Source organism: Falco punctatus (genome assembly GCF_963210335.1).
Source record: "Falco punctatus genome assembly, chromosome: 1".
In the NCBI taxonomy this organism is placed as follows: Eukaryota; Metazoa; Chordata; class Aves; order Falconiformes; family Falconidae; genus Falco; species Falco punctatus.
The window spans coordinates 121,867,173-121,892,522 of NC_137580.1; the positions used below are offsets into that span (position 1 = coordinate 121,867,173).

At 39.0% G+C, this 25,350-nt stretch overlaps 1 protein-coding gene across 9 annotated transcripts in view; it reads left to right on the plus strand.

Annotated features, from left to right (window-relative positions):
* The window catches only part of TOM1L1 (target of myb1 like 1 membrane trafficking protein), a 323,891-nt gene that overhangs the window by 176,247 nt on the left and 122,294 nt on the right, over positions 1-25,350 (plus strand). For 7 of the 9 annotated variants that reach the window (XR_013929293.1, XM_080394531.1, XM_080394539.1 and 4 more), the window contains 2 exons: positions 1-5,416; positions 5,463-21,796. The exon at positions 1-5,416 is cut by the window's left edge. The exons of 1 other annotated variant lie outside the window; for it this stretch is intronic. The gene's annotated coding sequence lies outside the window, so the exon portion shown is untranslated. Of the gene's footprint in view, positions 5,417-5,442; positions 21,797-25,350 lie in introns of those variants that run through there. One more of the 9 variants, XM_080394534.1, reaches the window with a different exon arrangement.

Here is a 25,350-nt window from a genome sequence, read left to right on the forward strand (position 1 = left end):
AAAGGAAGAAAAACTCCCTCTGAGAAATGCTAGAATTACTGGCTTAGGAAAAATAAAAGATGATTCTCTGAAGCAAATTTCGTATTTTCTGCTGCAATTAGCTGGTGTTTTTTTAATTGTTTATTCTAAGACTTTAAACATCTTTTAAAGCATCAAGCGTCTGGCTCTGTACTTGGAATCAAAATACAGCTGATTTCAAATCAAAAGAGTTTGAAGATTCTCCTTAGATCCACCAAGTTGTTCTGATGATGCAAATCTTTGAGCTGATGTTATGTCAAGGTAAACTGACAAAAAGCTAACCAATACACTTATTTTTATATCCCTCTACGTTATTAAGCATACAAGGACAGGAAATCTGTCATTTTGTGTGTCTGTGAAGTATCAAACACCTTTTCATGATTCATAAATAATGAATAGTAGGAGTATTTGTTAGAATTATATTGCAGGAAAAATCCCTGACATTCACATAATGATTTGCATGATCAAGTGCTTTACAGATATTAATTAGAGTTGATTTGAATCAGTAAAACAATATTGAGAGACATCTATTGAACAGTTCAGAGTGAATAATTAGAATATTGAAATTATACATACCAGTGTTTCAAATTGCATTGTAGGAATAATACACATGATCTGTGGCTATGAATAGTGTTTACTGGACTGAGCAATGCTCTGAGTTCCAGTTCTATGTAATTAAAACCTGGCACAGAAAATAAGTGTTGTTATAACTGCAACTGTTTGTTTTATGTTAAAAGAGATATGGAATGTCTAACATATGTTGAAACAAGTCATATTTGTCATGCAGCATGTATTCAGTGTTTAAAGCAAGTGTGTGCAGAAACATGTCTAATCTAATTGTAAGTAACTCACAATTCAGCAGAATATCTGCAGAGTCAAGCAGTGGCTCTGGAAAGATGTTCAGAAAATTACTTGAGATGATCTTTTCCTTCTCAGGTTTTGGGTGCAGCAGTAGTCTTTAATCTAGGTTTGACAGCCTTGGGAAGCAGGGTCCTGCTCTGTAGCTAGCACCCTGTGGAGCTATTCTATTTTCGAGGTATGACTTCACTCAAATTATTTAGATATTAAATTCTTTCCTGAATTTAAGGCTTCTTTTAAAGCTTTATTCAAACCTCACAACTGAAATATTGCACAACAGTGTGTATCAAAATTCCCAACGACCAAGTTCTTCAAAAGCATAATGGACTTTCTATAAGATGTGCTTTCAGAGGCAAAACAATAATTCAGCTTATTGAATGCATGTATGGTAGACAAAGTGCATTTAATTTAGAAATTGATTTGTGTATGTGTATACGTACGTGTGTATAAGCCTTCAAATGTAAAAGAAAATCAATCTACTACTGTGGTGTAATTATTGATGTTCTACTATGTAAAATACTAATGCTTGTTCTAATACAGCTTCATATACAACCATTGTTTAACCCACTGATCTGTGATCTTTATTATACAGATTCTAATTTTAATATAATACTTGGGATCTGAAAATTAAGGCAAATAATTTCCATTGTTTCTTACCAGAATGTGCATGCATTGTTGCAAGAAATGTAGACAGTTGTCTTCATCCCAATTGCTGGCATGGAAGATAATTTTCTAGCTTTGCTAGAAAAAAAGTTGCTAGGTTATTTGGTTGTTTTATTCAGGGATGTCACTTGAAGTTAATTTTATCAGATAATACCTATAAGAAGACAGTATTTCTTTGCAAAAACCGCAAACAAATAACAAACAGCACAAATATCAAGCCCACCTGCAGCACATCCATATTGATTTGTCATAGCAACACTAAAAACAGGAAGCAGCCAGTGACTGAGCCATCCATCCGTTGCACATATCATGTATTTGTCATTATTATAAAAATGTGGATTGATGGCTAGTGAGTACATTTCTGAGTTATCAAGCCTCACACTGTTTGTATCTTTGTAAAAGGGGAGCACTGGTTTCTCAAGGTTGTTACACAGGTGACAATCACTGTGGTCTGAGGTTTGAAACGGCAAGAGAAAGTAATAAGATGATGTTGAAACTGGGTACAAGTTTGGAAGCCATCACCTGTCCCATACAAGGGGAGGAAGAAAGTAGAATTAGCTGAAATTACGTTGCTGTTATTTTGAGTGCTTTATTATGTCTAGTCCTCCATGAACGGCTTTTATTAGCAAGTTTACTGAAAACAAAACCCCCATAAAATATGACTTTGGTCCTTCTGCAAAAAAGATGCAGTGTTCAGGTGAGAGTCTGTACAACACCACCGTTTAGTAAAGACTATTGTGAAGTACAGTTCTGCGCCTACAAGCTTGTCACGTGCTATCCACTCTTTCTCTTAGTTTTTATTAATTTGGGGAGTAAATGTAAGAGTATTGCTAAGACCATAATTTTTTTTTCCCTATACGTGACTACCTAAAATACATATTGCAATGAGAATAAAGTTAAGAGGCTGGGGACTATCTGAGGCCATAGGAATGGGAATCTGTAAACAAGCTCATCCAATATATTGTCAGCAGGAGACATATATTTATGGTGAAATGGCTTTCAGAGTAGAAACTATTGGGTCCTCTTTTTTTATGTGTTCTCTGGCAGAGGAATAATTTAAAGTGAACCTCAACTCACATTTCAAATAATAGATGACAGGAGCTCATCCATTTCAATATAATTCATTGCACGGCATATGTATGGGGGAGATTTTAAAAGAAAACCAGGGAATTATGTTTCCAAGTGAGCCACTAGATTTTGAGATGTGGTATTTCCTCCTCACTTTCCTTCCATTAAGCTTATTGGCTTCTCCGAATAAAAGCCTGAACTTTCCCGTTAGATACTGTCCTTTGTCGGTTCTTTGTCTCACACCGGCTCTGGAGCTAGGGGTGCAGGATCTAGGTACTTTTGTGGTTTGGTATTCTGACTGTTGTTTGATAGCTTAATTTTTTTTGTTTGCTTTGTTGTTGTTTCTCAAGTATTAGTTTCCTACTTCATTCACATAATGTACAATTTACTTTCCTGAAAGGCTGTTAGTACTCGGAGCTCTCTCCTTCCATGTGTCTGAAATAAATTAACTCCAATTCCCATCAATGTCATAAACCTGAAAGTAAAGTGATTTCATTTAAATTTTATAGATTTCAGGGTTGGGTGTTTGTGGGAGTGGGGAATGTTCTTATTGATCTGTTTGATTTGAATCCTGGATAATGACATTGACTCTTGAAAATATTCCTTTGTTTGAGAATCGCAGATCAGAGACTGAGCGTAGCCGAGTGCTTCCAGGAGGCTGAGCTGAGGGTGCTGGAGGCTTCCACAGCCTGGGGCTCTGCTTGCGAGTAGGGTCTAGAGCTTTACATTTTCGTTGGGGGCAGATATCCAGCCTGATATCCCAGGAATGGCAGAGGATGACTGCCTCAGTTAAGTGAATCAGAGGCTGTTCACAGGGGGGTTGTCCTAATTTTTAATGGATGAGGTCCCCATCCGTTACTTCAGAGATGTTTCAACATGATTTGGACATGGCATACCAGGTCCTTAATGCATATGCTGCATGTAAACCAAAGCAGATGCTAGCATAAAAAGTGTTACTGTTGCTCTAGGAGAAAAATCAGTCTTTTGTGGTTCCAGGCAGTTTTTCTACATGAACAGAATGTTTTATTTTTGGAGACAACTACTCTATGACATGAATGATAGATATGTTTTCTCTTTGAAGGAAACAAAGTGTGTAGTCAGTGTTTTACTTTCCAGTGAGGTGCAAACTTACAGTGATCTTCGGCTGATGAAAGCAAAAAGAAATTATTTTGAAATGATGAGGGTCAGGGCATTTTGGCACAGTAAAATTGAATGATATTGCTGTTATAAATTGCTGCACATTAGTGTTGGCTGGAAAGCCTTTCATGAAGATATTCACAAAACCAAAAGACATCAGAGTAAACAGCAACCTGGGACCTGGCAGTGAGTGAATCTTGGGGCAAGAAGGGGATGTGTGCTAAACTAGCCTAAGTGACAAAATTCTCTTCGTATCTATTTGTTTATCACCTGTTCTTTTTCTTAATTCTCTTTTTCATTCAACTCATTTCCCTGCTCTTGGGAAAAGTCAAATTTAATAATGCCAACCTGTACAGAAAAGTATATGCATATTCATGAAAGTACATGAATTACTGGCAAAGTCAAATTGAGTCAGCACTGGTCATGGCAAAAGGCAATTAAATGTACTTGTCTTGTGAAAAAATCAATCTCAACTGAAACTTTTTGTGTTGATCATGAATAATTTGAAATACATTTTGATGAAAAGCAAAACATTGAAGGGAAGGATCCCATATTACCTGTCTATAAAGTTCTATCCTTCTTCATAGAAGTGTTGTATTTTAAAACCCTAGAACTACAAGAGGTTTTAAAAGGATCTCTGGGGTTAAAAGTTCAATTTGGAAATCCCAGAAAGTCTGCAATGCCTTCAACTTGTCTAATTCTAGTGAAACTGTCTTCTGCCTCCTTTTTCTCCTCCTAAGGGAATTGACTCATTGTCTATAGGGAATATTTCCATGACTGTTACAAGAAGTTCAAAACTGATAATCAGCATAGGTAAAAATTCTTGACACAAAAGTGTCCTGTCAGAAAACAGATTAATCAAAATGTAAGTATTTCTCAGGGATACATAAGCATCTTCCAAATTAAAGGTGGTAAAAATGTGTAAGTTAGTAGATTCAACTTTGTCATTGCATTTCACCTCATTCCACTTGGACTTTTATATATTGTCCTTTTTTATTTTCATTTCAGTTAAATGTTTCCGTGCTCTCAGGACTGTATTGCTGAGAATTTCTGCTCAACTGAACATTTTTAAATTTTCTGTTTTGTTCTGATCTGACACACAACGAGTTTTGTCTTTCCAGTGGGAGTTCTAATTTCTAGTTGTGGTCTGATTTCCAAATCTGTTCTCAATTTTTGTGTGATCAGTCCTTAACCCCATGGAAGCTTGATCTACAGCATAACAACTGCTTCAAGAAATCCACCAACCAACGTAAACCATTAAGTTGTTGCAAAGATTTTCTCCAGTAATCTTTTGAGGAATTTTTGCCTTGTGTATAACTTAAAAAAAAAAACTCTTTCTTGAGCTAAGTCCTATATTGCAGCAGTCCTTGTATCAGACTCCTAAAATCAAAGTTGAGCTTGGAGGAAATGAGCGAATTTTTCTAGTGCTTCCAAAAGAAGAACATGATGGGTCTTCATTTGAGGTTCTGGAAATTTCCTGGGCAGACGTAAACCACAGACCAGCCTTTTGGCTACAGAAAAGAGCTTATGTGGCTGCTTTTTTTTTTTTTTTTTTTTTTTTTTTTTACTTTCTGTGATATTTTTTTTGCTCATACTTTTTCCAGTGTCCACATTTCACAGTCAAAAGAAGCTTCCAAAGGCAGTCAATGAACCAATGAACATGTTTATGTAGGTAAATTCCAAAGGCAGTCAATGAACCAATGAACATGTTTATGTAGGTAAATTTGAAGTAATTTGCTTTTCAGGTATTTGTGTGCAGCTCCTGTTGATGCTGATAGGATTTGCACACATAAATTTCATTACATCAGAATGGGACTCGATCCCTCACTATAATTCACATTCTTCCTTTTATTTTGGGTATTTTTTTATTCAACCATTCTGTTGGATTTCTGTGAGAAATTGGGAGTGAAGCTGAGCCTGGGAAAAAGGGGGGGGGGGGAAGCTGTTTTTAAGTTTGGATTTTAGTTTTTATTATCCTACTCTAATTTGAATGTTAATAGGTTAAATTAATTTCCCCAAGTTGAGTCTGTTTTGCCCATGATGGTAACTGCTGAGTGATCTCCCCATCCTTATCTCCACCCACGAGCCTTTCTGATATTTTCTCTCCCCTGTCCGGTTGAGGAAGGGGAGTGATAGAGCAGCTTTGGTGGGCACCTGGCGTCCATGTCCAGCTGGGGTCAAACCACCACACTGTTTATAATTTATTCTCCTGAAAATTGGCTTTGAATCTCAGCAACAGTATCTTGAGAAATTACATTAATCTGTTTGAGGCGAATTAACCTCTTTTTTTTATTTTCCGCCCCCCCCCCCCCCCCCCCCCCCCACACACACACACACACACAGTCTGTTGGTCTGTGAATCAAAATTCCTTGATAAGACAACATTACTTGTGCTGAGTGGTAATGGCACTAATATTTTTTGTCGACTGTAAGATTTCTAAAGCCTGTATTTTTAAATTTAATCCAGTGGACTCATTTTAAAAGATAATTTGTAATTATTTAGCAATTTTTCCCCCTTAGAGACAGGACCATAGGAGGAAGATGAGGAGAACGATGATGATGGTGGTGATTATTTTCAAATACCAAGTGGCTTACATGAGTCTGCAGAGTGATTTTCTTCACTGCTGTTTCATGTGCACATTTATTTCTTGACTGAGGATTTGATCAGAAGTTGCCTGAGGTCGTTCACTGGAACAAGGATTGTTTTAGGACAGCTGGATGTGGTTATTGGCCTGTGCGTGCTCACCTGCCGCATATGGGATGGCGGGGAATGAGGTGACCCGGGAAAGCCTGGCAGCTCTCGGCTCAACCCTCTTTAGAATTTACCCCACTCCAACTGCTGACAGAGCATGTAAATAAAACCACAAGAAGAATTAACTATGGGGGGAAAGGCCTCCTTTTCCTGTTCTTTCATCAATAGTTCCTAAAGAAGTAAATCTATAGAGTGTTCCAAGTAGAAGTCAGAAATCATGGCTTTTGGGTTTTTTTCCCCAAGTTCACGTTCCCTCCAAAAAGACACACTTTCAGCTGTGCGGACTTTTGTAATATTGTGTAGGCTTATACATTTCTGGTACCGAACAAATGTAATAGATTTATTATAAAAGCAGTTAAACCATCCACATGCACTAATATTTGACCGTAATACAATCTTTTGGGGCTTGTCAGTTTTGATACCAAACTTTGCTCTTTTCCCCCGTGCCTTTCACATCCCTTAGTCCTCTTCTTCCCTTTCTTTATCGGTTCCTATATCTTTCATCTTTTCCTTTATCTTATCTCCCTGTTCAATGAACTTAACCCTTGGGCTGGTGACCCTGTGCACATCTCAGTGGGGGAGCTCTGCAGGCACTGGCGGGTTGTGCTCCGCTGGGATTAGATCGCACTGAGGTGTGAGCTTTTGGAATTGCCATCTGAGGTCTGGGCATGCCGGGAGCCTCATCAGGTTGACGTGTTGTTAGACATATCTTGGATATATTGTACCGTATGTTTTGAAATAGTAACAAGAAAATCAGTTTATAGCTTCTGCTCTTAATACCACTCTTTCAGGAGGATGTGTTCTGTTTAATCAGGTAAAACCACTCACTCCTGCTATGTTTTCATTTGTTTGACAGCAGAAAGCAGAACGAAATGCGTAGCAATTAATAATTTCCCCGTGAAAACATGTACAGTAATCTTTTCAATTTTAGTACTGTAGCTTGCAAGCAAATCTGGGAGGTATGGAAGGGGTTTACGTAGGGTATGATCCCAACAGTTCATACAATTAGGAAGAGTTAACATATATTGCCATTATGCTGAATTTTTCATTGTCACTTTTAACAGCCTGTGTTCTAAAGAAAACTGAATTCTATAACTATGCATATAAATGTGGCATTATTTCTTATTCATGTTATTTTTATGTCTGACAGAAAGATCATTTTAATTACGTAAGTTGGTAGTTGTTAGCCTTTCAAAAGAATATTCCTTGGGTGTCAAGCCTCATTGTTTTTCCTGCTGCTGTTTTCCTTGAGGGAAAAACTCAAGGACTGCATGCTGAAGGACATATTTTCTGCAGTGATAATAGTTACATTTCTCCCATACACCAGAAGATACATTCCCATGGAATTGCTCTTACTTCAGGTGGAGAGCAACACAAAATGAAAGAGAACAAAACTTTTTTCACAAAAGAACATGGGATGAGCCAGGTTCTTATCATGCAGCTGACAGTAGTGTCTGGACTTGGGTAAAATGCCTGAAAACTACTCTCTGATGAGGAAAAGCCTACGATTTGCATCTGTTTTGAAAATAATTAATTGACCATCATGTGTGATAAATGTAATGTGCACATCTCTTCTGCAACATGTTCCATTGCAGTCAGTACAAAACAGCTGCTTGTCTCTGTAACTGAGATAAATCCTTGGTTATTTCAAAGTGTAATATAGTGAAAGAAATTAAATAGTTAATTGGCTACAGTTATTTTTTTAAAACAGTTTTTAAATATTTCCTGACTTATTTTTATTAGAAAATCATAACTTCCCTGAGAAAAAAACTATTCAGGCAGTCCAGAGGTAGATTTTCTCCTTTTACTGTCATTTCTCCTCTCCATTCAGCCTTGCTGGGGTGTTTGATTCTGTAACAGTTACAGTAAGTGTTTGGCTGTGTTTTGGTGAAGTAGGGCAGTGTGCTCCATGGTTTGTTCCTCACCACTTCTGCTTTTAAAGGCATCCCGCCAACAGGAGCTGGTGCCCCTCAGTAGTGCAGAGGGACCAGCTTTTTAAGGGCTGCATGGTTTCTGTATTGACTTCCGGGTTTCCAAAGACAGAAGGGCTTTCACTGCGGCAAGGATCTCTCGAACCATCTTACACCCAGAGGTGCAGTGCTGCTCAGGTGGTTGGTTTTGTATCGGTTATCTACAGGAGGTTGGTAGGCCTGGAAACTGTCTTTACAGCTGTTTCCTATTTCTAGTAGCCCCAGGAAGGGAAAAATGATAACCCATGGGAAAACATCTCTGAGGACTGTGCAAGATTATGTACTAGTAGGGGAAAGCAAGAGAATCCCTTCACAGAAAAGAAAGGCAGAAGGGACAGAGAGGAAAGCAGCGGCTGAAGAACACTGTAAATATCCATGATACGGTAAAGTATCAGGCCTGGAAACAGTAGCTCCGCTGTTTTGCAGTGTGACCTTTCTGGACCAGGAGGGATGAATCAAGCTTCCATGTAAAATGCTGAGCTCTCTTCTTTAGCAAAACTTTAGCAATACTATGGATCATTGACAAAGTCATGAGACCTAGTTTAATGGTTGTTGAGTCTGTCTTTCATACACGTGTGGCTAAGCCATTTTCATACAGCTGCAGTCAGTTTCTGACTCTTGTCTGGCATGCTAAACCAAGTGAAACAAGAACATGAGCTGGGAACGAGAATGTAAATGTGATTTCATGGCACTGTGATCAAGAAGATACAGTTTTTTATTCATATAGGCTTGAGAGAAGACAATGTCAGAGGAATGAAAACAAAAATAACCTCAGATTTGTTTGCACAGTAATGTTTCACCTCCATCCAACATTGGAATTACTATTTCATATGCCAAACCAAGCCTCTTGATTACTGTAGACAGGCCGTATACATGCAAAACCCCTTCCATGTTCTTGGTTGTTATTTGCTCTTCTAAAAGTAGAAAAACTTTCTTTTTGTTTTCTCTGTAGAGATTATTGTTAGATTTTAAAACTTTCTCTATGGGAAAAAATTAGGCCTTCACAATTCATTCTACTACTAAATACATCAGGGTTTCTTTCAAATGTATGATTTAAACACTCATAAAGTATTGACAAGCTTACTTGGGATATTACAGAATCCTTTCAAAATCTTCTTTGAAACACAAGCTGATTTTTAAAATATTGCTTCAGTGATGGGAGTGGATATCAGTATCAGGATAATTTCTTCTTAAATTATTGACATTATTTCAGGGATGCTGAAACTCTTGGCTCTCTAAAGTGTCTTAGGTTCAAATGCAGCAAAGGTCAACAGTTGGTAGACATCGCTACACTCTCAGTTGCTGAGTATTTGCACAACGGGTGTATTATAGAAGGGCAAGAGCCATAGGCAGCAGAGGAGGTGAGCGCTGGCGGTGGTCTCAGCCTGCCTTGCTGGAGCAGATTTCCAACACACATGGGTCCTGTGCGTTGGCTAAGGCTGTGGCGGGGGTCTTTTTCACCAGTAAAGGGATTAGCTGGATCAGGACTCAGTGGCATTTGTTTTGGTCATGTCTTTGCAAAGAGAATACTGGAGGATCCAAATCTCAGGGGCTGTTAGGCTGCTACTTTTCAATCAGACTAAATTAAAATAAAAAGCTCTGTACAATCAGGACTCTGAGTATACTGCTTTCTAATCTGGAGATGAAACAAGCACTCCAGATTATTCAGAAACAACAGAGACTCTTGATTGTTTAATACACTGATAAGAATGTGTTTAAAAAATAAATTATCTACTAGCTGCTGGGATTGCTTGAAATTCCATTAAACACTAATGAGAGAAGGCATCACAGACAAATTAATAAACACCCTACGCACTAACCTAGAAAATATCAGCCTAAAACCTTTGATGCTAAACTGATTAAAATGAGAAACATATTTCACGTGAAACCGCTTGGCATATTTCAGTGTGCTAATTGAGGCATAATGAAAATGGAAGATACAGCATAGAAAAGGAAGAATACACATTATAAAGTAGGCTATAGTCCTGCAAAATTCATACGCAAATGCAGCCTTAGTTTTATGCATATGAGCAGTTCCATAGCAGTAGAAAGAGCACAGAAGAAAGTTAAATATATTCAGTTTTTACTGTGTGTTGGTTAGTGCAATCGAAGAGAGGGATATTTTTTTTCCAGTGAATTTGTGCATGTGTTATAAGATCATGTATTCTTTATACATGTGAAAAATCACCTGATCCTTTAATCTTCCATTGCTTCTGGTAGGTTTAGAAGATACCTTGCACTGGAGGTGAGGGGAAGCTAGGTTTACAGGAAACACTGTTGGACTTAAAAAAGACTAATCTAGTGTATTATACTTTGCTTAGATAAGGGTAAATTAGAAAAAGAAAGAAAAGAAAACTGGTTGCAGTAAAGAAAAAGGAAGATGCTGGTGCATCTGTCCAAGGCATTATGTGTGTTCAATGCTTTGCCATGCAATGATAAGGGCTTGCCATAACAGCCATCATACCTTTTGGTAGCTTGACATGACAGAGGTACAATACATCTCCTAAAGAAACTCAGTGCCACCGTGTGCAGCACAAAAAAAAAAATAATCATTCTGTGTGTGAAGGGTCCCAGCCTGGATCATTTCATCTCAATCCTCATGCAGAGCAGAGCCCCGGCCACAGGAATTTGTGCCTCTTTGACAAAGAGGGAGGCTGGTGCTGTCTGTCTGCATTCGTGTGTCTCAGAGGAACGTGACCGGGGGAGTGGGGATAAGCTGTCAGGCAGAGAAGGGTTATCTTCTCCTGTCTGGAGCAAACAAGACCGTGGTTCCAAAATAAGTATCTTCTGCTCCCATTAAATCTTTAATGTAGCTGTGATTGGAAAATCAGTCTGGCCCAACTAAAGAGGTGTAAGAAAGAAAGAAGGGGGACCAGGAAAACCAACTCTGAGTCAGAGCTCCCTCCTGGAAACTTCTAACACTGGGTGCACTTCTGCACATCTCCTTCAGTTTGGTTTGGCCATCACAGCCTTTTCTGTAGAAAGCTTCCTGCCTTTCCCTGAGCCCCTGTACCAAAACCTTATTCAAACAAGAACCTTCCGTGAGATCTCACGTGCATGTGCAATGATATTAAGCACAGGTGCCTTTGCAGTAGCAGCACCGTACCATCTAGAGTGGTCTTTGGCATTCATGTATCTATTTGTCAAATGTCTGTCACCTGAAAAAAAGTACTGCTTTGTGTTAGACTTCATCCAATGGGATATATGTGCAGAGGTGGTGTATGATTTAGAACGAATGTGCCCTACGAGTAAAAGTGTCATCAGATTGTGATACAGAGCACATGAAGCCTGAAAATCTTCCGTGCCTACAGTTGTCATTATCTGATAATCTCGCTGGTAGAGAGCCGGTAAGCTTTATGGGGAGACTGTTCAGGCACTATATGTACTGTGAATCGTGCCCATTCAGTCCCACTATATATTTGCGACTATACATAAAAATTGGGCCCTAGATACTCGTAAGTATGAATTGAACCCTTTCAAATTACTATTTTAAAAAAACCAGCGCAACCAAAACCCATAGCGTTGTGTGTGTGTATATATGTATTCCTTTATTTCTATTGTTTTTAATTTTTTAAGTACTGTTTGGGCCTCTCTGTAGGAACAATTTGAAGTAAATTATATGTATTTTTAAGCAAAAGTGAACAGTTACTTGACTGTTCAATGTCAGAAATAGGGGGATTCCAAGTCATTGGTTACCATGAGGCAATAAAAAATCACAATCTTAGTCTCAGTACAGTCCAGCTCCAAAGCCTCTTTAAACTAGCAGGAATCTCTGAATTAATGTCACCGGACTTTACAGCAAACTAAGTAGTTGTTCCTCTTCATTTGTAATTCTTTTTGACCATTATTACAAAGTCGATGTTTAAATATATTCTTCCACAAATGAGAAATAATGTTTTGCAGCATTTGGAAACCTGGTGTAAACTAATCTGGTTTTATCTGGGTGAATCAAACCTGTATCACCGAGGTGTGACACAAAGCACAAGCACTTGTTTCATTGAAATCATTAGGAGTAGGAACAGCCTGTTACTCATTTTGATGGAAAGGGAAGATGAATAAACACTCTACAATAAAAAAAATAAAGCAGTAGAAATTAATAACATGCACCCAAAGCAACAAGTGTGTAGTTGGAAATGTCTGAAAGCAGACTTGTCTTCTGGTATTCATACGTCTGTCTTTATCATTTTCCATTGCCAGGAAAATAATATTTGGTCATGCTAGAGGTTTGATTTTTGGTTAAGTAATAGACTTCACTTCAGCTTTAGCTATTTTAGGTGTAGTACATCATTAATTTAAAATTAATAGGTGTGTTAGTTACAAACAAAGGATTTCTGTATCTGTAGTTATATATTGTCATCAAATAGATAGTATGTACAAGACATTGATTTATTTATTCTACACAGATTCATTTTTACTCTCAAGTCTGTTCACTGTCTGAAAAACAATGAACTAAGTGTGTTTTAATATTTTGAAATAAAACACATAAATCTTCTGGCAAGTATGATGTATGCTGGTTTACCCTAACCTAACTTTCCATATGTAAATTGAAAAATCCCATCACTTATATATTAGAAGTTATCACGAATGTCATATCTTTCTCTAAGAAATTTCATTTGTGGATAAGGTACAGTATAAATGTTACTGAAATATTTAAGGAAAATCGCAGGCTATATTACAACCAAACTCTCTTTCATTTCAAACTAATGGAGCAGAGGGCTTTGAGTAGTAAAGGAACTGAAAGTGTAGCACAAGTGTGTTAGAGAATGCTTATCTGCAGTGATCAAAACTCGCTATTACCAATGTCTGTTTCAATATTAGCTTTTATTTGGTTTGATTGAATCAATGGAAAATAAAGACTTTTTTCATCAGGACTGCTTTGCACCACCAGTAAAGTAGTTTCCGAGTACAGACCCATTGATTTAGACAAATGAAAATTGTTCCTCAGTCTTGCACCTTCACCCAGTTCTGTAGGGACAGCAGCTTCTTTTAGAAGGCTGTTACATCTTTGGTTATCAATTCTGCATCTCTCTTAATGTTTCCATGGCTCTGTTCTTGATTTGATGAAGCCAGAAGCATAGAAAAGCCACAAGACCAGACCTTTAGGCAACATGCAGAGCTTTATTTAAAACTAAAATTGTATTAATAGCTTTTGTTTTGGATTCATCCTAGTTTGTGCTGGAAAACTGAAACTAGAGGCAAGCCCGAACCCCTTATTCAGGAATCATTATCATCAAAAGCAGCACTAAGTAAGGACACAAAGGTTCGGTCATTAATGATACGCTGGTTTACTTGCCAGAGTAATGCAATAAAACCCCACAGTGTGGGACTAACATAGTGTCTCAGAGTATATAACCACCAACATTGTAAGATTTTCTGAAACAAACAGTAATACATTTTTCTTACATCTTTCTCATTAACTTTTTAAAGCCTCTGCTGGCTTTGTGAGCTTATTGCAGTGAGTTTGAAATGATGTATGAAATAAGAAAGGAAAGGCAGGTTGTACTCCACAGTCATTACTGTGTGGTGTTGGATGATGTTATACTGAGCTTATAAAAAGCCAGGACAGGTCTGAGCTTTATGAGAAAGACAAAGAAAACTTTTCACTGCAAATATCTTACTGGTACTTGTTCACACAGCAAAACTGGCCATGAGCAGGGATTGCCCTGATGCTGTGGCTTTGCTAGGATTTTCCTGTTCCTTTCAGCTACTGAATTCTGTAAAGGTGGACTTTCCTAAGCTCGTACCTTCCCCAGTATGTTACACCCATACTAAACTGATATCCCATAGGGCACAACTTAAATCGTGACTCTGTCGATGTCTTCCTTCATGACTTTGTCCAAGTTATTTAGGGAAAATGTGAAATGGGTAGTGGGAATAGCCCTATTCCAAGGATGGCTTTTGGGTTTTATCCAGTGACTTACCAAACATGAGCTCTACGTGACTTCATCATTTAATTTTTAGTTGATTTACTTGTAACAAGACCGCTTTTTCTTTTGACTCTTCCTGCTCTTTCATCCATTTCCCACACATAAAGGAGAGTAAGAGGACAGCTTTTCTTCCATTGATTGTCCTCTGTTGCACTGAAGGACCTCTGAGACACAATGTACAATTTTTCCAGCATTAGTCCCATGTTTTGCTTTGCACTGTAATACAAATAATAATACTATCTGCATGTGGCAAATAGTTTTACATGGGAGCGTGGATCTTTTTAGATGTCATTCTAAAGAGGCAGGTGCAGCCAGAAAAAAAAGCTAGAAGGAAGATATAAAAATGTTTGAGAGAAAATGAAGGAAAGGCAGGAATAATATGTATATATTCATTTGACCGTAATCCATTTCTGTCTGGATCTTATTGATCTATGATGTTGATATCCTAGTTCAGACTCTATCTGAATTTTAATCAAGCTCATTCAAGTGTTTTTGTCCCATTCTTAGAGAAATGTTGATTGAATGCTAATTCTGTTTGATGTGGGAGACAGGGAAGCAGAGCACTGGGAACAGTGAATGCACCAAAATGCATTTGCTTCCAAAATAATGGACAAGCTTCAGCCTCACAGCTATGCAAGTGCGAGTAGCTTTGATGGATGTTACAGCAGTGATTCTACTCTCAAGCTTTATTTGCAGCAAGATAACCCAACAGAATTGAATTAATAATAAGCTATGGTAGATAATGCATGCATGTGTGGAAGCCACGCTCCTTGTGCCTGTTCCCTTGCCTGCATGTAAGAGACTAAAAAGTACACAGCAACACCACATACGATGTACCCTAATAGACTTAGCACTAAAGCTGCTTGGTCCAGCATGACCCAGGATGTCTGCAAACTTGGGAAGTGGAAAGGGAATTGTAAAACTTGGATTAGAAACGTAGTAGCACAGCATGAGAGAAGCCTATCCAGCTGTGTAGAATGGGAGTTCTTGTAGTTTCTTATTAAATGCATCCTACAAGTCGGTATGAATCATCAAACAGGAGTCTCTCTTTTACTCTGGTTCCAGATAGCTGCCATCCAAATTTACATTTTAAATGAAAGAAAATAATTGTGGATAATCCTTGGTAATTCAATTTGAGTTTTAAATAATTTTTTCTCTAATGGTGTTGGCTTTATAATAAAGTATGATCGAAGCTTGTAAAATAAAAAGATGGATTGAATATAAGCTCTGAAGAAGCCTGATGATCTCCAAATAATTTTGAATAATAATTTGAAATAGATGTGCAGATTTTATGCTCATTTACGCAAATTAAGTCTGCAATTCATGCACGGTCACGAGCGGGCTCCAAACATCTTAACAAAGTCCAACATGATCGCCTCCTGGTCCTTCTCATCAGCTATGAGTAAGTTGTCACAGCTAGGTTAGGAAAAAATGAAGACTGTATTCTTCTTTTCAGTCTGTAATATTTTTTTTCTACTGCATCTATGTGGTACTTAAGTCAGTTTAGCACAATTTTAAGATTTTATTATAATTGCAGTAGGTGAAAATAGTCTGTCAGTACTAGCACAATCTGTGTACTTATTTTGTGAGGTGCTCAATTTCTTCAGGAGACTCCTAAAAGGAAAAGACTAAAAATTCACTAAATCACCCAAGATTAGAGGTATTAAGGACTACTGTATGCAGGCTGCATCTTCCCAGTCTCAATCCACAGCACAGGGCTTTCCTTTTCCTATTATCACCTGCTCCTCTATACTGTGCTTGTTGGCACAGTGAGGAGCAGCACCATCTGCTTCTCAGAAAATGATGTGTCTAGACATCCTCGAGTACCATTTAAGAGAGCATCAGAAGTGGTGTGGATCACAGGTCCACGCGTAGCTCCATTGTGGGGGAAAAAGCAGAATAAGCCTTCCCGTGGTGAAGTCAGTCGGACAGGCTGTTCCCAAACTTGTCGGACCGTCACAGCAGCATGTCTCATACAGGTTTGCTGGGAGCAGGCTGCCGAGTGTCCTGTGCAAGGCGGGCACCGTGCCAAACAGTGCTGCTGGGCATGGCCAGTGCCTTCTGATGGGCCACTACAGAACAGAGCTTGTCAGATTCATTGTAGCTGAAGCAGCCTTCGGTGTAGATTTCATTTTTCTCCCTACTTATTTCAAACAGAAAAGGCTTTAATTTAGCTAATTACAGAAGAACTGGAGATGCTTTCAGAATCCAGGAACAGAATTACAGGAATGTTAGTTACAGAAGTCGTGAGATGCTCCTGATTTAAGGTGGTATCATTAGCTGGGCATGAAGAAGGGGTACTGAATCTCCTTTATTCAAAGGAGTATGGGCACGTGCATTTTCTTTTAAGGTACTAGGTAATATAGTTAGATATATGTGTGGAGGCTTTCATTTATATATTAATAGAAACTATTCAGTATAATTGATCAGTAGATTTGAAGATGTTTGGCAGTATCCTTTTGGAAAAGCTTTGCTACTTTTTAATGTGAGATCTGTAAAGGCTTGGGTTTCTTTTTAATCTCTCTTTGGCGATATCACCATCTTTCCTTTGTACTTAGCCTTTATTACTGAACCCGCACATGTCCTTCAAATGCTTTCCTGTGAACCCAAAGTAAGTTAGGGACATGATCCAAGGTTTGGAATGTCAGAAAGAGGGTTTTTTCCTAGGTAGTAAGCTTTGGAATAAGCCTCTGGTGGGTAATTCAGATGCTTGTTGAGAGGTGCTTCATAACCTGAACACATTACGTTATTGCACTCTTGTCTGTCCTCAGGCTGCCTGATAATTTTTAGAAAGACTTTAAGATGTTGGTTATTGGTCTATAAAGCTCTTGGAGGTTTGGGAGCTCTCTGAGATTCCCTCTAAGTGAATCTGCTGCACTGGTGAACCACGATGAAGTGTGAGAATGAGCAGTGTTTTCCAGGCAAGATACTCAAGATTGAAACTCCCTGTAGAGAAGTCTGTGTGTTAGGACTCCAGCTGGGTCAAAATAGCCTGATCTTTTAAAATGTTTCAAACAGTGCAAGGGGAATTGATACTTAATCAGGGTTTTAGAAAGGATGATGGTTGAGAAGCATTTATTATAGGATGGTAGGGAGCTTAGCTGATTCAGAGTGTATTTCCAGTTTATGATGTTTGAATCCAGAACATTCTGAACTGATCTTAATACTGGTGTAATCTTTGACTCATCCTATGTTTAAGTGGACATGCACATCTGAGTACTTAAGAGGTTGACGGACACCTCTTAACAAAAAGTAGCTCTCTTTAGTGTGTCTGGGTAGGCAGGGATTTTGTTCTAATGGTTTCTCACAAAAAGAATCACAAATTTCCCTTCTTGATAAAGGCATGAAAATCTCTGCATTGATTCCCTTGATAAATGTGGGCTGATTTCCTAGCAGTTCATAGTCGTGATAGTTTCTAGTGTACAGCCATGCCTGTACATTTATGTTGTGAACCTCTATAATAAAATATGTTTTGAATCTTGGTGTTCCTGCCAAATCTAGTTAAGCATGCGGATAGTTTGCTGACACACTTCAACAGCAGGCTTTCAGGAATGTGTCCCTGTAAATCCTCCTCTGTTGTTTGTTTGGCCAGTGATGCTGTTTAAATGTGATGCTACTTTGTGCTGTCTTGTGATTGCTCTTCAAACAATGACACGTTTGCTCACTCTTCAGCTGAAGGAAACAAGCAGCCTGGGGAGTTTTTTATAAGGCAAGATGTATCTCTTCAATATTAAAGTTGCAAATCTGTAAGGAGTGCAAATATTCTGATGCTGGGATGCCTATTTCCTTTTATGACTCCCTCAGTAATTACTGAGTAATACTTGTTAAGGAGTGGTGTACTAGAGAATAAGTAGGGGTTTTTTAGATGTGGACAAAGGCGAAGCTAAGGTGTTTTATAACAGTGAGATCTGTACATGAGTGCATGAATGTTCCTGATGTAGGACAAGTTAAGTAGAGATGTATTTTAAAAGCCATTGTGTGAAAAACTGCAGTTAAAAGCGTTTGCAACTGATGCTCATCTGGGATGCAGAGTACAACTTGTTCCTTCTTGCGAAGTTAGCTTCCGCTTCCCTGCTGCTCCACGTGCATTTCCTCTGGCGTGAGGAAATCACATTATATGGGCTGGGTTTCTGGTAACCTGCCTTGAGCAGATAGGACAGTTGATATTGAAAACACGTACTTGTTTATAAACTCTTCAGAATTCGGATACGATGTCATTGTGTAGGTTGATTGTAGCACAGCAGGACTCTTATCTCTGAGTCAAGCTTCTAGGCACCAGCACAACCAGCAATAATGCCTTCTATTTTACTGGCACAGGAAATTTTTAAGGCAGAAGAGACCATTACGTTACCCAGTAAGTGCACTGGGGTGTTACTGTCTTCCAGAGACCCCCATGGATGGGGATGACAGTGCTGGACTGGGGATGGAAGAATCAAACTCAGGTCACACCAGTATAGGTACAATAAACACCTTTTCTGAGGGATCAGATCCCTTTTGTGTAGTCATATTTGCCTGTTGTCGCTGACCTTGGCTGGGATTTCTAGGTTTTATGATGATACTGATGTTATTAAAACTGGCTGCAATCTTTAGAAATACGTGCTGTGAAAGTGAGCAAAGGCTCACTGTATCTATCCGTCGTTCATAGCTTTCTGTTCCAAAGGAAACTGTATAATGAAAATGCAGACTGTACATATGTGCAAATGTGCATATCCATGCTAAATATAACGCATATAATTATTGTATATGTATTTTACATTTTTATTCTATGCATGAATGAATAAGTGAGCATACATACATATACATGTGCCTGGTATATTTTTTCTTTTACTGAAATCCCAGCAATGTGAATGTTAAAAGCTTTTAAAAAATGAAATTAAGACCTTCAGCAAAATCAATAAAAGCAGTTTAATTGGAAAAGAAATGACTACACTCTTATGCCCAAATGTAGACTATCACAATTTTTCATTTTTGTTACCGAACGGCATAAAATTTGGCATAACAGCTGAAAATTTCAGCCTTTGGTTGGAACTTCTTGGCAATTCTTAAGACATTAATATATTTTTCACTGTTTAATTGTATTTAATGTGTTAGGACTGACTAAATTAAATGGGTACGGCGAGCTTTTAAAATTCATTGAAGCTATCTCATTTTAGTGAATGCAGGGATGGAATAATGCCCTAAGCTTCAGCCTACATCGTAGTACTTCACTCTGAATATCCATGTCCATGGAGACAGCAGTCTCATTCCCCTCCTTCTATAATACATTACTATTTTATGGAGCAGAACAACACAGAGTCAATAGACAATTTCATATTATGGTCACGGTGACATAAAGCCCAGTACTTGGCATGCTTTTCATTTCCAAACCCTCAAAAGCCTCCTACCTGCTCGTAATGCAGGTTAGATCTTGCAGTTACCTCCTCCTTGTCTCCAGGCATTTGGCTGTCTCACAGAGTGACTTTCTGCAGAGAAATGGTGGAAGCATGCCTGGCCACCAACAAACCCACCTACCTGCCCAGGTACTCATGGTCTCCACGTGCTCTGGCAGATATATTGCAGCCAGGCACGAAGGTCTGTGCCAGCAGCAGTGCTTTGTGTAATTGAATGGCTGCTAAGATGAAAGAGAAGAAGTTCCTTATCTGGGTTGTTGATATCAACATGATGTGAAATGCATCAGGCTATGTGGCTGCATTTATAAACATAATTAACAACACTTAATTAAGGATACTTAAGGAGAGGAGGAACTACTCTGAGCTTTGAAGTGCCAGGTAGTTTGCAGAATGAAGTGGAGTATTTGGATCAACAGGGCTGGAAATGTATTGGGCTTTGCAACGTACTGTATAATTGCTACAGATGACTGGGTGACCTGACAAGCCAATCATTCCCTCTCCTCCTCAGACGCCTCCAAGGAATCTGCAAGTTGCAGTGGTGAGAGAAGTAGATTCTTCCCTTTCCCAGCTTGAAAGGAAAAGCATGTTGAAGCAGAGGACCGATGCGGTGCGACTGCCCTACTTAACCTCCAGTTAATGCCTGTTTTGAGAAATCGAGCAGGGCATAGGCTGTCTGCTGGGTCTTTTCACCAGGATGAAATTTCAGCCACTGTGTTTAACTTTCAACCCCTATTTATCTGATTGACAATATGTAAGACCATAAGAGCTATACTTGGGTCAGAGCAGAGGTTTCAGTATCTCGGGTATTCAACCTGTGATAGAGACCAGTAGCAGACACTTTGGAAAGGATTTGGGTAAGCAGGGAGAGAGCACCGTATGGTGTATAACCTCACAGCTGTCTTCCAAGGCACAATGTTCTGTTCAGATGAATTCAGATATTTCACTAATATATTTTTAGATATTGAACATGAAAATGACATGAAGAAATAAAAGGTGTTTCCTGTGCTCAGAGGATGCTTATTGCAGGCAGCATTAGAGCGCCAAATTTCCCTGCTCCCCCTTTCATCCTGGCTTTCTGCCTGAAGCACATGGCTCAGTAAGCTGTCACAAAGGCAGCAGCCCTTTTATTTTGCAAAACAATCCACAGTTGTTCGTTTTGATTTGATATTTGTTTTGCTTTGGTGTTTTTGTCTAATATTTCTGCTCTGCCACCGTTGGAGGCTTCTTTTCTGCGGGGCTGCAGGACGTCTTAACATTTTGGCCTTGGTTGCGGTGTGTGTGTACTGTGATTGATTGTGTTCATTAGGAAGGTTGACTGTTGTTTGTTTCACTATCAATAGATACGTTAGCAAACAAGATAAGCGAAGACCAGCAGACTTGCTATAGTAATTACTGTAGGTTCAGATAAAGCATGTAGCATTGGAGCCTCGCCGTAATGAATCCTTGTTGATATGAACCAGGAGATTCATTATATATTAGATGCTGAAATCTTTCCACAGCCAAATGGGAAGAATCACAAAAGAAGAAAACACCTAGTTCTTTAGGGCAGTATGTGTGGCACCTGAAATAATGAGAGCATAGTTAGTGCATGACACCAGCTTAGCTGAAGCACTTTTTTTTGTGGTTCCAGGGACATCAAAGTGTCTCACAAAATTGGATCAATTTTGATGAAATCTTCTTATTGGAAAACACAGCAACAGCAAAGTTTATTTCACTCCAGCACAAAATCTTTGGACAGTGTTTCTTACACCTTCCCATTTTGAAACGTCCTTCTTTTTTGCTTAAAATGCTGTTAAGTCCTGGAAATTAGAACAAAATATTTTCCAGACGCGTTTAATGTCCTTCACTATCCTTTCCATGTTCTGTGGTTCATTTTTTTTCCGTAAGCCTGGCTCAGCACCCTCATGGCTGTTTCTTCATCTCAAGCCGTTTCTTTCCACTGGCTCCCTTGTCCTCTCCTGCTGAACTGGAAAGAGCAATTGCAAAGGGAGCACTGCTGATCCCAGCACACTCGGTAAATGTCTTTGCCAAACTAACAGCTTTGGACTTAGCTGTGCTAACCAAGCACTCTCACAGTCTTACATCAGCCAGATGGGAACAAGGGGGTTGTTTTGTATTAAAAAACCAGTAAAGGGCACATCCATGCCAAGAGAGTGACCCCACGTATCAGCAAAGTCCTTCTCTCAAACATGAAGGCTACTATTTTTTTGATGAAAAAAAAAAAAAATGGTGAAAAAATTAATATTACCCCCTTCCTGGAAACAACTGAGCCATTTCATGGAAACTCCAAATATTTAAATCTTGACCTCAAAATGTGTTCTGTTCAGTAGAGATGTGCTTTCTTAGACATTACGGTTTTGGTAGACTTTGGTTTTACAGACAAAGGACTAAAGAAGGAGAAACAAAATTACTCTGCTACTGAAATTCCTTACACAGGAGAGTATCTGTGGAAATATAAAACCAAATATGTCAAGTCAGTCATAAGAAGAAATACATAAGAAGTCTTTGTGTCATAAACAGGTTGGCTCTTCAAATCTAAGGTGAACCTCCCATCCTGCATCCTTTTTCTCCCTTCACTCTCATATCTGTAATATCCAAAAGCTCCAGGAAAGGTTTAGGGCCTTTCCCAGGGGATATGAAGGAACTGGGGTCCCCCTATCCTACGTTGTGAAAATCAGAGAACATTTTAGATATGATCAATTAACAGTGCAGTGAAAAGCTCTCACAGCAACCAAATTATTATCCACTCATAGCTTGTGGTTCTACATTGTTTCAAGCAGTCAGTTTCCCAAAGACTTTTTATACCCCAAAAGGAAACAAGAAGTAAATTGCTACAAGATATAATTTGAAGAAGCATAAAACGTTTGTCACGATTTTAATTAAATAACAGTTGCTCAGTATCTGCCAAACCTTCCCCCTAGTCACTGTTTACCTAGTGGTGCAGGGGATGTTTATACCTGCAGCAGGTGATGTAACTGTCTGTTCCTGCATCATTTTAATAGTTCCTAATGTACTTGGTAAAGATTTGTAATGGCACTGATGGTTTAAAAATCTGTTCTGGAAACTATGCAACAAGAATTTGCAGTCCTACGTGTTATGTGTGCCTCGGGAAGATTTTAAACCCAGCAGGCAGAAGAGAAAGTACCTTAAAATAAGTTATTTGAACACCAAAGAGGCTCTTGGAAGCTATTTGTGATCATTATCCAGCTATCTTATCTCAAGCATCAATTTCTGCAATGAGGTGCAAAGAACAGATGAACAAGATGAATCTTAGTTACCTTCAAAGGGTGGTGAAAGTTTCATGAAGAGGTTTAAATATAAGACAAATGAGAGAGCCCACTGAGAAGAGATGTACAAACATTCTCTACCTACATCAGAGGTGATAGGTGAAGTGGTAAAAGTTATTTTGCCTTAATTGAGACTCCCTGATGCCAGTGCAGACTCATTTAGATCACTCATTCTCTCGTACTCCTCATGTAGGAGTGATTCTGAGGGACTGTATGTTGGTACAATGGGTATATTGAAAAGCCAGAATGAAAGATAAGTTAGAAGTATGTTATAACTCTAAGGACAGTCAACTTTAATGCAGCCACACCTTATTCGTGGTATTATTTGCTGCCATCCTAACTTCTGAGCCCCAGGCATGTGAATGACATCAGGTTTGTTCTGAAAGTGTTGCAGAAGTATGTGTCGTGAGCCTGTAAGTTGAAACAAATGAGTTTTAATGAGCCCAAAATGATTGCTTACACTTGCGTGCATGTGGAGTAAGAGCATATAAATCTGAGCTGTCGTTCTGTATTTCCTTGAGTTACGAATCAAATCAGTGTGTTCTGAAAGAGGTAAGAGCTGTGCCGGGGTGCAAGATAGGGCAGGAAATTCTAAACAGCATCAGTTGAAGGGGGACCGGTGCAACAGTTTAGAAAAATCAGTAGTTACATAGTAACCTGGTCTTAAACTCGAAGTTTAATGGGGCTATCATGCTCCTGTGGTTTATTTGGAGTCAGGTAGGTGGAGGGGAGTTGGTAATGTTTCAGTCACTATGTTAGTGGGTCACTGTGACAAACCGAAGCTGCTGAGTATTTATGTGTACAGACTGTGCTTGAATTATGTGTTTTATACAGGGGAGAGTTTTATCTCCTGTCATGCTTTATTTAGCTTTATATTTATCTAAAAATCACTTTTTCAGAGCAAAAAAGATAGTCATTAATATAAACCTAAATACTGTTGACTGTTTTAGGTTCAGCTCTAAGAATTTATATAATTACGTTCATAGGAGGATTTTGTAAAAAGCTTGTATCCTTCCTTTGTTTGTTTAACGTGGGTAAAACATTTGTTACTACTGCAGAGGAGCTACTGTGGCACTTTCAGCAGCATAAAAGATCGACTCAGGAGAGTAAGTTGCCCAGAAAAGCAATTACATAGGAACTAACCCATCAATGTGAGTTTGTAAAGAGAATATGGTTGACCTCATGTTCTAGGGATATAGATTGCTTAAGAGAGAGAAGCAGTGTCCCAGCTATCCAGAGGTGACCCACTGCACTGAGAAGTCAGCACACAATTCAGTAGTGAATGAGGGATGCTCTGAGGGTGGAAGCACCTGCAGAAAAGGTGTGTCTGGATGGAAAGCAATTCCTTCTGTGCCAGAAACCCTCATCTGATAGTAAGTCAATGAAGTGCCTTTAGTACCCTGTGGTGGTGCACTTCTCCCCCTTCTCCAGACTGTTCTACAACCTCAGGAGCTGCTGACTAAACCTCGGTGCCTTGAGTAATGAGCTGGGCAGTTAAGCACCCCTTGACTGTAAAAATAACTCTTCCTCAGCTAAACCAGAGAACAGCACTATCCATACTGGGAACTGTCAGCCTTGAGTAAGGAGCTGGGTGGTTAAGCACCCCTTGACTGTACCAGCAACTCCTGCTTGACTAAAGCAGAGAATGGCCCTGCTGGTGCTGGTCAGCCCCTCCTGCTGACTGGTCACAGCAGGGAAGAAGAATGGAAGCAATCGGTTACTCCATGAAAACCCCAGAATGTTCCTGCCAGATCATAGCCCGAGTGGTAACAGAGTGGAATTTTTTGAGAAAATTACCAGCTCGGGTTGTGGTCAGGATGGATGTTTGCTGATGACTAAAAGCCGTTCTTACAGCCTTACAGACAGTGGTCCCAAAGCGAGACCCTTCTGAGCTCTCCTGGACAGCAGCAGGCTGTGACAGCACCTCCCTCTCAGCAGGATGCTACTCAGTGATCACCAACCACTAAGTTTGTGATGTGAAGGGGACCACTGCAGAAAGCTGAGGATGGGGCCTGGGCTGATACCCCTGCTCCTCCAGGCTCAACCCTTCACCTACTAGAGAAATGCAAAGGCGTAAGATGTATTTCCCTGAACTGGAGGGCAAAAAAAAATATATTATATTTGCTATAATATACATTGCAAGCTTGAAGTAGATACGTTAATTATGTGGTTTTATGATTTAAAACAATTTTTATTGATTCCTGCTAAAATCTTATGGATAATCTTGAACAATGAACAAACTTTTTTTCCCCTCTCTCTACCCTTTAGATTAATCCATTGT